The sequence below is a fragment of the Dermacentor albipictus genome, chromosome 9 (assembly GCF_038994185.2).
Source record: "Dermacentor albipictus isolate Rhodes 1998 colony chromosome 9, USDA_Dalb.pri_finalv2, whole genome shotgun sequence".
In the NCBI taxonomy this organism is placed as follows: domain Eukaryota; kingdom Metazoa; phylum Arthropoda; class Arachnida; order Ixodida; family Ixodidae; genus Dermacentor; species Dermacentor albipictus.
In genome coordinates, this window is record NC_091829.1 from 98,237,924 (window position 1) to 98,250,274 (window position 12,351).

At 46.7% G+C, this 12,351-nt stretch overlaps 1 pseudogene; it reads left to right on the forward strand.

The window, feature by feature from the left end:
• The first annotated feature begins 1,215 nt into the window (after window positions 1-1,215).
• Window positions 1,216-12,351, forward strand: part of LOC139050170 (uncharacterized) — a 42,468-nt pseudogene continuing 31,332 nt past the window's right edge.

Below are 12,351 nucleotides of genomic sequence, written 5' to 3' on the forward strand. Positions count from 1 at the left end.
ATCAGTATAAAGGGCAGTGCCGCATGTCCCCTTATTGTAAATTTAGGCTATTCCCTTAAGTGATACCCCAGGGTATCTCTCTTGCAACCCTAGCTCCAGCCTCCGACTGTCTTGTTTCCGTCTTAACAGAGCCTGATGCCCAGCCCCCTGCTGCTATTGTTGCGACCCCCACGAAGTTAGATAGTCCAACACGCACTAAGAAACCACCTCCGTACTACCACGGCAGAATGGTGTATTCAAGCAGCAAAAGTCCCTACATTTTATCTCTCACGCCTGCCCTTACTCGCGCCTGCGCACAAACGGCTGACGATCCCTCACGGGAAAGTCTCGTATTTTTCGCTCCTTTGAGTGTGCACCGCGGCTACCGAACTATTCTCGGGCACCGGTGCCCCTAGTGGGCGACCCGCAAGGAGGTCAAACAAAGTGGTTGAACGGCTCCCCCGGAGTGGTTGCGCGGGCACAGAAAGTATTCAGGGTTGCCATATTTGGCGATTTCCCACCAAACTTGTATATTAGAGGATCCTGGCGATCAAAAATTGTGCTTGGCGACTTCGCTACTTTCTGGCTACTTCTGGCAGGGTAATTGCAATAGTTATTGATCGAATCACACTACCCCGACAGCCCCCTCGAAGCAACAGCGCCCAAAGACAAATCTTCAACGCCACGCTTTTCTCTTGCAAGCTCCAGAAGCAAATTGAGGAGCTGAAAATATATCATAGCCACCACATGGTCAGTTGCCCTCTTAGACTTGTGATGTAGGGCAGTCCAGGACTTTCGAGATGCTTCAAATACAACGCTCGTAGGCTGAAATCAACGCCTCTGGCAGTACGGTACTGTCATGGATGGATAACTGAAGAAACCGAAGCAGCTCCCTCTGTGTAACAGGAAATAACCAATTTTAAAAGCAATGCTCTTGCATTCTTCGAAAGATGGAAGGAATATTGGTGTCCCAGCGGTAGTGGCCCCAGCGATAGCTCCCTTTATAGTGAAACTAGAAGGCTGTGGTTATTGGCGTCAGAAACCACTGTAACTACCAAAAACGCGTCATGGCCGCTGTAACCTTACGGGTGCCAACGTCTGTGTGATTGTGCGAGTGCGTACCAGAGAGCGTACAACGTGTATTACGCAATAGACTTCACGCGGGAACCTTGAGAGTGAAGTCATACTGGCTAGAGGTAATATAACCATGCTTTCAGGGACTTCAGACTTGCAAATATGGCTACAAAACTGCACAAAGAATCGGCACCTGCAGAGGAGCCTGTTCGATACCAAAGCGTGTCCCAAAAAAGAGCTACATTGAGTGCTGCGTCAACCCCTCCATCTGCATTGACTGAGGCAACCAAGCAGGAGACGGAACCGTCTACTGAAGCAAAGGATGAAGGTGCTGCTGAAAAAGTTGGAGAAGGCCAGGAGGGCAGGAGACGAGTGTCAACCGGGCCAATGAGCGTGTGAGTGAAGGCAGTCTCGGTCGCCGTCCCAAGTGGCGCAAGCCCAGAAAGGAGGGGGAGAGCTACAGCCAAGGTGAGCCCGAAGGCATTGAAAGGCAAGAAGGAACTCCATCTCGGGGTGGGCCCCGTCTTTATCAGCCACATGTCCCTCGGGACCGTTTAGACATAACGCCAGGTGTGAATATCAACGAAAGCAACCCCTCGTCACATCGTTACGTCTGGGCTGACGACATATGCAAGCGTTGATTGTACATTGGGAACATGTCCAGCCAGGTGACCAAGGATGAAGTTCGTGCCCTGTCACATACCATCCGCAGTGTTTGCTTTGTAAACAGGCGCAGTGCATTCCTAGTCTGAGAGCCCAAAGGTGACTACTGCACAGCTGGAGCTCCTGCGCAGCATGTAGCTCAAAAGGCAGCCAGCGCAGGTGTAGCTTAGCAGACCCCGGAGCAGTTTAGCATACAAGTCGGACCACCTGCTGTATGTGCGAGGGTTTCCTAATGACAAAGGCATGGATACTCTTGGGCCGCTGTTTCCTGATGCCTTGCTCATTGACTGCCGTGAAGGCAAAGCGCCGCTGAGATTCAAGGATCATGAAATTGCCTAAGCGCCATGAAAGGAGTTATTGCTCATGATGGGACAGACTACAAGTTCGGCTTTGCAGCCGCTCGCCCCGGATGGCACCGCCGGGGTCTTCCAGGGCTTGCTCGCCGTGCGGCTAATTACGCGCTCCACGCAGGGACGCCACGTACACCTGCACGTAATCACAGCTTCACCGGTAGTGGGTTCACAGTGCACACCGCAAGGTGTTTGAACCCACCACCTCCCATATTCGAAGGAAGAAGCACTCATCGCCCGGCGGCAGCACCCGTGTGGATGAATGAATGTGTGGTTTTTATTGGCGCAAGGGCCAGGTATGGCCAAATAGCGCCATGCAAGTGTTAGTGATTTCGCAATGGAGTGATGGGCTCTATGAAGTTGATGTGACGTGGCTCTAAAGGGGCCTAAAATATAGTCACTGTAAAGTGCGTAAAATGTACGTGTAATAATATTATGGCGATGACAAATGACGTGTACTATGAGCATTAAGGTGCATTGCAACATAATGATACGATATAAAAAATGCATAAATTTCTAAAATTCACTAGAGCACCATGGCCTCGTTAGAGCCCTTGCGCTACGAATTTATTCGGCTCATAACATGTAGAACAACCTCATTTAAAAAATTGAGGACTACTTTGGTGTTTAAAAATGGTTCCTAACCAAGAAACATAGCTGGGTGAAGAGGTATGCAATAACGATATGCAAGAGGAAAATGTTTCTTTCTTTCAGATTCGGCTTTGCGACACTCCAAGAGGGTGTGGAGGACGGTCAGCCTCTCACCACATCGACCACAGGTTCGCGGTTCATTTTAAACTCTTCCATTTGTTAGCAGCTCTCGAAAAGACGGAGTACGTGAAGCAGTTAACGCGTGTGCGGAAGAGGTGCTGTTCATCTATTGCTTTGCCTGGTAGGATAGCCCGATGACGAAGGTATTACTTTTCATGCACCTCTGTTGTAATGCTCAATAATTAGTTGCCCAGTAAAATTAAAACGGGAACAGCAATTCCTCTGGGACAAGGTGGTCAAGTTGCCCTTGATCGAAAAAGCTATGGTTGAAAGTCGTCCAAAACTATATGTAAATCTGAAGGCCTTTTTTATATTTTCTCTGTTTTATGAATATCATTTCCTCGTAAAACGGTCCGATTATGTATAAGCGGTCTTTACTACTAGTGAGACGACAGTTTCATAGACTAGCAATTGAACAACAAGGGTTCATAATTTGAAGCTCTTTTGAGAGAGAACAGTTTGCGGTTTGGGTCAACTGCAATGTGGTCAACACACTTTCACAATTGAATGATCAACTGGTCAGCTCAACTGGTCCAACTGGTCCAACTGATCAACTGGACCCAACTGGTCAGCTCATCTTCGTGCGTCCGATACCAAACTCGAGGTGTGCCACCGAGGTAAAAGACGACGTTGGCGAGCATGATAGTTCGGTCCCACCGGTTATTGCGGCTGACGTGTTCGTAAAGGCTGATCCAGTCCTCGACGTCTTCCCCATCTTTTGCCGAGAATACGCCAGGATCACGGGGAGCGGAGAGGGTGATGTAAGTCGTCGAAGTGGCAGCAGGTGTCGGAGCCGGTGGAGTCGGGTTGGCGTCGCCGGGAGCCATGAAGGTAGGCTCGACGTACCGTCCACTGCGAAGCTCCGTGACGAGGTACAGGGAACGTCCACCTCCACCAAATATGTTACGTAGGAAGACGCAGACGACAAGCTATGTACAAATATATTTGCAAGGGAAATACGCTGCGCTTGGCCAAGAGGCAACAGCCCGCGCTAGCTTCTAAATCGTCGTCGTCGTCTTCACACTGCTGGCCTTTCGTGATCGCACATATTGTGCCGTAGCACTATTATTGATGAAATGTCCAAAAAACTTCAAGTGAATGGTTTCAGCAAAAAGCCGAATATTACCGTAAATGTAAAAACATAATTTTAAATATTGATTTTCATTTGCAAAAAAATGACACCATTCAGTAATCTTCTGAACGTCCCGATTCACCTCGTGTTGGACAGAAGCACGATCATCAGCGACAATTTCAACTGAAATATTTCCTGCTACGCCAATCATGACTACGGGAAATAAAAACAGCCGCACATGGCCGGAGTCTAATGAGAGTCATTCTAAAGAGTGGTCTCTGTATTAGACGTGCTGTTGCCGCTTCCTCAGGTGTGCTTACAAGAACTTTATCAATCATGGATATTTGAGGCATTCATTCAATTTCTAAAGTAACTTCTGTGGGAAATATTGTCGAATTCCTGGATGAAATCCATAAAAAATGGCGTCACATTGGTTGTCATAACTTGTTACTGCGAAATTACGGACGGATTCCATTAGCTCAAATACGTAAAATAGCCTTCTTAAAACCGGCGCTGGTATCTTAGTGATATATTTTCATGACGGCTAATGACAGCTGAAATGCTGCGTTTGTTTTCACACTGTAAGATTAGATATGCGGCACGATTCAAAAGAGAGAAAAAAAACAAATCACGAGTTCTTCCTATAACGAAATGACGGTCAGTGTACATTGCACCACATTTTTTCTTGTCGACCTTCGTTACACGAGGACTAAATTCTATTCTTCGACGTATGTTCTTAATATAACGATAACACTTGCGCGACCTTTCTTACAGAATAAATGCGCACGCTTTCTGTCGTTGTTCTACCTCAAATTCGCCCTCAGATTGCTTGGTCTGACTGCAGTAAAGTGATTTGTTCCAATTCATGTGAACGACCTCAGCCGCTCCGAACATTACCCTTGTCTGTACAGTCGATCTATTTTATTGTCCTGCTGTTTTCTAAGGCCGAAGAAAAATTAATTGCAATTGCTACTGGTAAATTAATTTAGTGCTACACATGGGGACATCCACCAGTCGAATGCAATTAGTGAGCTTGAAGGAAGCGCAGCGTTTAAACGCATTCAAACTGATTTTGTAACGGACGAAGAAGATACCAAATTTATTAGCACAATGTGCTACCTATATTGACCAGTATGCTGTGAAGCATAAATATAATGGGATGACTACGAATTTGCAGACTACCATTGTTCATCATGAGCACGGAGTTGTTGCGTCGTAAAGTGAGTTTTGGCCAATACAAATAAATTTCGATATTACAGGACGTTCTAGAAGGCTATTATTAAGCAACGTTCCTAACTTCCATATGATTGAAATGTTGCTCAAGTTGCCGCTAAAACACCGGTTGCTGATTAGAATACATTGTGGCTAAACAGACAAGAATGTCGCCGATTAAAGATGTTTCGTTTAGACGGCCCGAACAAACGCAAGGGGTGGAAGGGTGACGCAAAGGGTGGAAGGTGAAACTTGTTTAGGATCGCACGGCGACAATGTTGTCGACAATGCAGGCCAGTGAGGGGCGTCCTGCAGGTGGCTTGCACCACGAAGAACCGTACCTTTCTGCTCTGCGCTGCCTTTTCAGCGTCATCTGCTACAGCACGTGGTGAGGAGGCCCAGAAGACCAGCTTCGCTGCCTAAGCAGGTGATACCTTGTAAACATATTTACATGAGTAATGCAGCCAACCGCGCCAGCTTTCGAAACAGCGGGTGGGGGGGGGGGCATATGGCCAGCTTTGCCCTCCACCCACTAATGGTGGTGGAGGGAGACGAGGCCCCCACTGCCCCTCCCCCTATACGGTAGATAGGCATATGTAGGCTAGATAGTACTGGAGGCTATCAAGTCCTCTGGGCTCGCCCTGAAGTCGGAAAAGTGCCGTTTTGCTTACGAAGGACTTCTTTTCCTAGGTGACGTCACCAGTAAGTTTGGACAAGGTAGTGCGCAGGTTCCTTGACATGTGTGCCTATTGCAGGTGATTTGTGATGGAGGTTTTCAAAATTACAGAACCCTTAACTCATCTTTAAAAAATTATGGGGTTTTACGTGCCAAAACCACTTTCTGATTATGAGGCACGCCGTAGTGGTGGACTCCGCAAATTTCGACCTCCTGGAGTTCTTTACCGTGCACCTAAATCTAAGTACACGGGTGTTTTCGCATTTCGCCCCCATCGAAATGCGGCCGCCGTGGCCGGCATACGATCCCGCGACCTCATGCTCAGCAGCCCAATACACAGAGCAACCACGGCGGGTAACTCATCTTACGAATGCTCACGTCGACTTTAAATGGAAGACACGGTAGGCCGATGCATTCGAGGAGCTGAAACGATGGCTGCAGTCACCACTGGTGCTTTCACATTTCTACGAAGATGTCGAGACCGCCATCCAAACCGACGCGAGAAACGTTGGCTTCCGTGTAATGCTAGTTCAGAGAAAAGACGGAGTTGAAAGCGTAATAGCTTAGACTAGTTGGAACCTCTCAAAACTGAAGTGATTTATTCTACGATGGAAAAACATTGCCTGGGTATCATTTGGGCTGCGGCGAATTTGCCGCCTTAAACATATACGGCAGGCATTTCAAAGTGGTAAGCGACGACCAGGCCTTATTTTGGCAGGCAAACTCCAAGGATCCTTGAGATCGCCTAGATCGGTGGAGTCTCAGACTCCAGAAATTCGACATCACCAATGTGTATACCAAGTGAAACCAATATGATGCCGGCTGCCTGTCACGCCTCCCTATTGACCAGCCATCCGAAGACAATGTGGACGATGCGCCTTCCTAGGAACAATAACTGCAGACGACTTCAGCGAAGAGCAACGAGTACACCCGGAATTACGAAGGCTTTTGGAGCACCTAGAAGGCAAGACCGGCGTTGACCTTAGGGTATTTCGGTGGATACTGTTCTCGTATTGCTTGCACAACGACATCTTCGTAAAAAAGAACTTGTCCCCTGTCCGTGAAAACAACCTTCTCGTTGTACCAGCAGCACTCGGGCTCGAAGTCTTGCATGTCCGGCATGACGATCAGACAGCCGGGCAACTTGGCTTTTCCCGAACGCTAAAAAGAATACAAGAGGAGTGTATCGGTAGCGCGTGACCGCCAACGTCGCCCGCTACATCAAGACATGCCGTGACTGCCAATGTTACAACACAACTCCGGCAAGGTCAGCGGAATTCCTGTATCCGATAGAGCCACCTTTGCCGATCGGTTCATGAGATCATGAAAGAGTTGCTCGGACAGTCTCCGACATATTTGGAAACGGGTTCTTTGCACTTTTTTGTATAAATTCTGCTGATCACTGATTGTGACAATGTTTGACAGTGACCTACGTTGTTGTGTTCGATGTTCCGGCCTCCCCTTATGTAATGCCCCTTCCAGGGGTATTTAAGGGCCACAAAATGATGAGTGGGCCGTTGTGGCCACCGACTACCTTGCCTGCTACACTGAAACGAAAGCTCTGCCCAACGGTAGTGCAGCAGAAGTAGCGAAATATTTCGTTGAGAACGTCCTGTCACGGCATGGTGCGACAGAAGCCCTCATTACTGACAGAGGAACGACTTTCACAGCTGAGCTTATTGAAGCCGCACCGCAGTATTCCGAGAGAAGCCACCGTAGGAGCACTGCCTACCAACCACATGCGAGTGGCCTAACGGGACGTCTGAATAAGACGCTCGAGAGCGTGTTAGCGATGTGCGTCGAAGTCCAACAAAAGATTTTGGATGCTGTCCTGCGGTACGTAAACTTCGCTTCCAACATGGCGCTACAAGAAAGCGCAGATCACGCCGTTCTAACTGGTTTACAGCAGGAACCCGACGACGACTCTCGACACATTGCTGCCGCACATCACCGACAGATAGAATCTTTCGGTCGTCAGCATTACCAGGGCGCCGAAGAAGCCCGACAGCTCGTCCGGCCACGCACAAACCAGCAGAAAACAGGCAGCTGACATTACAATGTTCAACGACGTTAAGTGCAGTACGAGCCCGGCGACTGCGTTTGGAGTCTACGGGCACTACCAATATGCCGACGAACACTATGCGAGGCGCTTTTGCGATGATGATAGCTATAGTGGCTTGTTGGTACGGCATATCTTATTCTGTTGGCTACGAGAACAGGCTACGAGAACACAATAACAAAGTAAACAACTTGGCCGCTGACCGCTTTCTTTCCATCGATTGCCAGAGATGCAAATGCAAGCCTGGATTTAAAGAAACAGTCATCATGAGTAGAAGCAGGTGTGAGATGAAGCGCTTGATAATAGAAGTTAGACACATATCAGCATTCGGCGACGCACGCGTCAGTACACCTTCCATTTCATTATCCTCAAAGAGCTCAATTGCCTCCGTTAGCGCTGAACGCGCACATGTTTGTGGACATGTGAGGAAAAAAACTGCTTGCATGTGGTTCCCACTTTATTTGTTGTTGATTTTTACCACATTTACACGTGCTATATGACGTTTTCAAGGTGCATATATACCGACGAGAACGGACAATAAATTTGTTGTTGAAAGTTAGAGCTGTGTGTGTCAGATGTACCTTTCTGTTGTCCTTCTTTAGCTTGCGCTATAACAAAATAAGATGAGCTTTTGCGACCCTATTTTGGACGCCACAGGATCGTTTGATGTATTGGCGCCTTGGACTATGATGTTGTGCCAGATGGCGTTTCGGAATTACAGTGGTGCCGTCCACGGCCTGAAGTAGTCCATATTGTGCGCCTTAAGCCCTTTTACCAACGCCAACTCTGCGACTTTGGTTGTTTGTTATTTCATTTCGTGCGTGTAATTTAGTCTGTAGCGCTCGTGTTTGCAGCATCTGGATGGTGCTTTTAAGTGAGGGGCATAGACACTTGTATTTAATAGTTACCTTTTTCTGGTTATCGCTCAGCGCAAGATGCGTCTGCATGATTGGAAGTAACTGGGATGTTATCGATGGTCCTTTCCGTTGTCTACTTTCACCGAACAATTAGTAATCTGATTCTACTCGTGACAGGAATTGTGTAGTATTTTCTGGAAGACGAGCGCGCAGCAGCGATTACTCTGGAAACTTCGATGACTAATGTATAAAAGCAGACGTACTTGACCGGCAGATTAGATTTTCGATGATGACCGACTGTGTTCGCCGCTATCGTTGCGCTTTGAGCGTAACTTGATTTTTCGGGCACCGGTTCGCCAAATAACAAGTTAGTTAAGCTAGTGACAGTTCTGTTGGGCATAGTTTTCACTGTCACTACTACGTGGCAATATTGAGAACAGATTAACACAGGAGCTTTTATGTCCCAGAGCGATGACATTCATTATAAGTAATATAATTCAGAGTATATATCTACTTCGGCAAAAAACACCTGCACTGAACAGAAAGCATTACTAGTGCTGCAAATATGCTGTTGTTCCGAGGCTTGCCTCCAGTTTCTCAAGCTTTTCGTTAGTGTTACGTCTCAACACCACAAAGGTGTAAATCGAACGTCTGCCACGTGTCAAACTACCGCACCCCATATCGAGACGACAACGCAGCGTGCACACTGACGTTTGAAGGGCGCTCACCCCACCATTACTTGTAAACCTGAGCAAAGGATGAAAACGAAGGAACCACAACAACGTATTGTGAAACGCAGTAATCAGACGTTTGCGACGAGTCAAATCACCACCCATGCATCGGCACTTATGCAGCTGTCAAGACAGCGTGTATATCGGCTGTTGCAGGGTTCCACCAAAGGCCCTCACCCTGCCGTTTACATGGCAGCCTGAGCGAATAAAATAGGGGGGGGGGGGGGCGACGACAAACAAACTAGGTGCCGCTGGATGATTTCTTTCCACACATTCCAAACCGGTTTCTTCGGAGGCGGTATTAAAGCGGGTTATTGCGAGCATGGGCGTGGTATCGCAACACAGCAGACGATGGTGATTTGCTACTGGACAGTCGTCAGATTCCCTAGTCGACTCGCCTAGGGAAGACAATGGTATTAAAACAAGTGACTTTCATAGAGTGGGTAGGAGCGTCCTGATGTTAACCGAGATGTTTACCTTCCACCTGCATGAAGTGGGCTTCCGTACTGGAGCCGTGTACCTCGGCTAGTAAACCCTTTCTCCTTCATATTCCCAACCTGATGTAGTGGTCGTTGGATTTCGTGGATTACGTGCCCTAACGAACCCTAGCCGCAACATTAGTCTTAACCAGATATATCGGCATCTCTGGCGGCTTGATGGGCTCGTCAATAGGCGTGACAACATTATTAATTACGTGGTCTATTCTGATCCGAAATGCTGACTGTGTTGCCAGTTGCATCTTCGTATATTCCAGGTTGCTGAAAGCTTTTAAGAGAGTTTATACAAAAGAAAATATTTCCAGTGCTAGAGCACTGTCAGTTCTCTTCTTTTTGCAAGTAAATGCAATAACTGTACATTCCCACAGATAAACATAGAAAATAAAGAATGGTACAGCGGTTTCTGACAATGTTTCCAGTTTACACAATGGTAAACTGTTCAATGGCTCATGAATAGACTAGACGGATGCGCATGATTGCTCATAAATACAGGATGGATGCATTTCGCTGCTGGCACTACATATATATATATATATATATATATATATATATATATATATATACATATATATATATATATATAGAAAGGGGGTTAACCGAGGGACCCGATAATTATTAGTCATATAATGAGAAGCCAACAAACACTGACACCAAGTACAACATAGGGGAAATTGCATGTGTTTAATAAATGAAATAAAGTAATGATAAATTAATGGAAATTAAAGTGGATGAAAAAACAACTTGCCGCAGGTGGGAACCGAACCCACAACCTTCGCATGTCGCGTGCGATGCTCTACCAATTGAGCTACCGCGGCGGCGTTTCCCCATCCACTTTCTTGGCTATTTATGTGTACTAGTAGAACCCTGGGAGTGTTAGCCACCGCCCCCACTCACAGACCTTGGCGGCGGACGTGGAACGTCTTTTTTGCCGCAGGCGTCACGAGAACGTGATCTTTTCGGGTGAAGGCAACTGGTCAATAAACCCACATATGCTACCTGAAGGCATCAGGTAGCATAGTTGTTTTTTCATCCACTTTAATTTCCATTAATTTATCATTACTTTATTTCATTTATTAAGCACATGCAATTTCCCCTATGTTGTACTTGGTGTCAGTGTTCGTTGGCTTCTCATTATATGACTAATAATTATCGGGTCCCTCGGTTAACCCCCTTTCTTCTCGTTTATCACATAACGAGGGTCTGAATCCGGCAACATTGATGCCTTCAGGTAGGATATGTGGGTTTATTGACCAGTTGCCTTCACCCGAAAAGATCCCGTTCTCGTGACGCCTGCGGCAAAAAAGACGTTCCACGTCCGCCGCCAAGGTCTGTGAGTGGGGGCGCTGGCTAACACTCCCAGGGTTCTACTAGTACACATAAATACCCAAGAAAGTGGATGGGATGTGGGTTTATTGACCAGTTGGCTTCACCCGAAAAGATCCCGTTCTCGTGACGCCTGCGGCAAAAAAGACGTTCCACGTCCGCCGCCAAGGTCTGTGAGTGGGGGCGCTGCCTAACACTCCCAGGGTTCTACTAGTACACATAAATACCCAAGAAAGTGGATGGGGAAACGCCGCCGCGGTAGCTCAATTGGTAGAGCATCGCACGCGACATCCGAAGGTTGTGGGTTCGGTTCCCACCTGCGGCAAGTTGTTTTTTCATCCACTTTAATTTCCATTAATTTATTATTACTTTATTTCATTTATTAAGCACATGCAATTTCCCCTATATTGTACTTGGTGTCAGTGTTTGTTGGCTTCTCATTATATGACTAGATATATATATATATATATATATATATATATATATATATACAGCGCTTCTGAATCAAATAATTGAAGCACGGCGCAAACGAAAAAATCCATTTATATTGCATGGAGAATGCAGGGAAATTATAGAAAAAATAGTTATTATATTATGAGAAATACTAGTGCGTTTGGTCCATAGCAAAGAGAATGCAAGCGAATGGGCCAGGCTAAACGGCTGAGACTAGGAATAAGATCAATGGCTGGACAGCCAGTTGTACAGATAATCTGTAAACGACATGATAGTGATATAAAACATGTATAAAGGTTCACGATGAGGATCATAACGACCTGGTGGCATGAGTAACAAGAACAGATCCTTCCGAGAAAACGTTAGGCATGCAGACACTACGAAAGGGGAAGGGGAAGCAAACAAAAACGTTTGCTGTAAAGTAATTGATAGTGTGTGTGTCTTCTTCCCTTCTCTTTTGCTCGTGTCTGCATGCCTAACTCCTTCTACGATCAGCCTCTGTCAAAGAGCTCAATTTACTGTCGTTCTTAGACAAGATCACGGTTTTTGCTCTTGACAAAACCTACATGCCGTTTTGGCAGTGATGACGCTCGGAAGGTGCATTTCTTGGCTTTCATTATTTGCGTATAGTCTC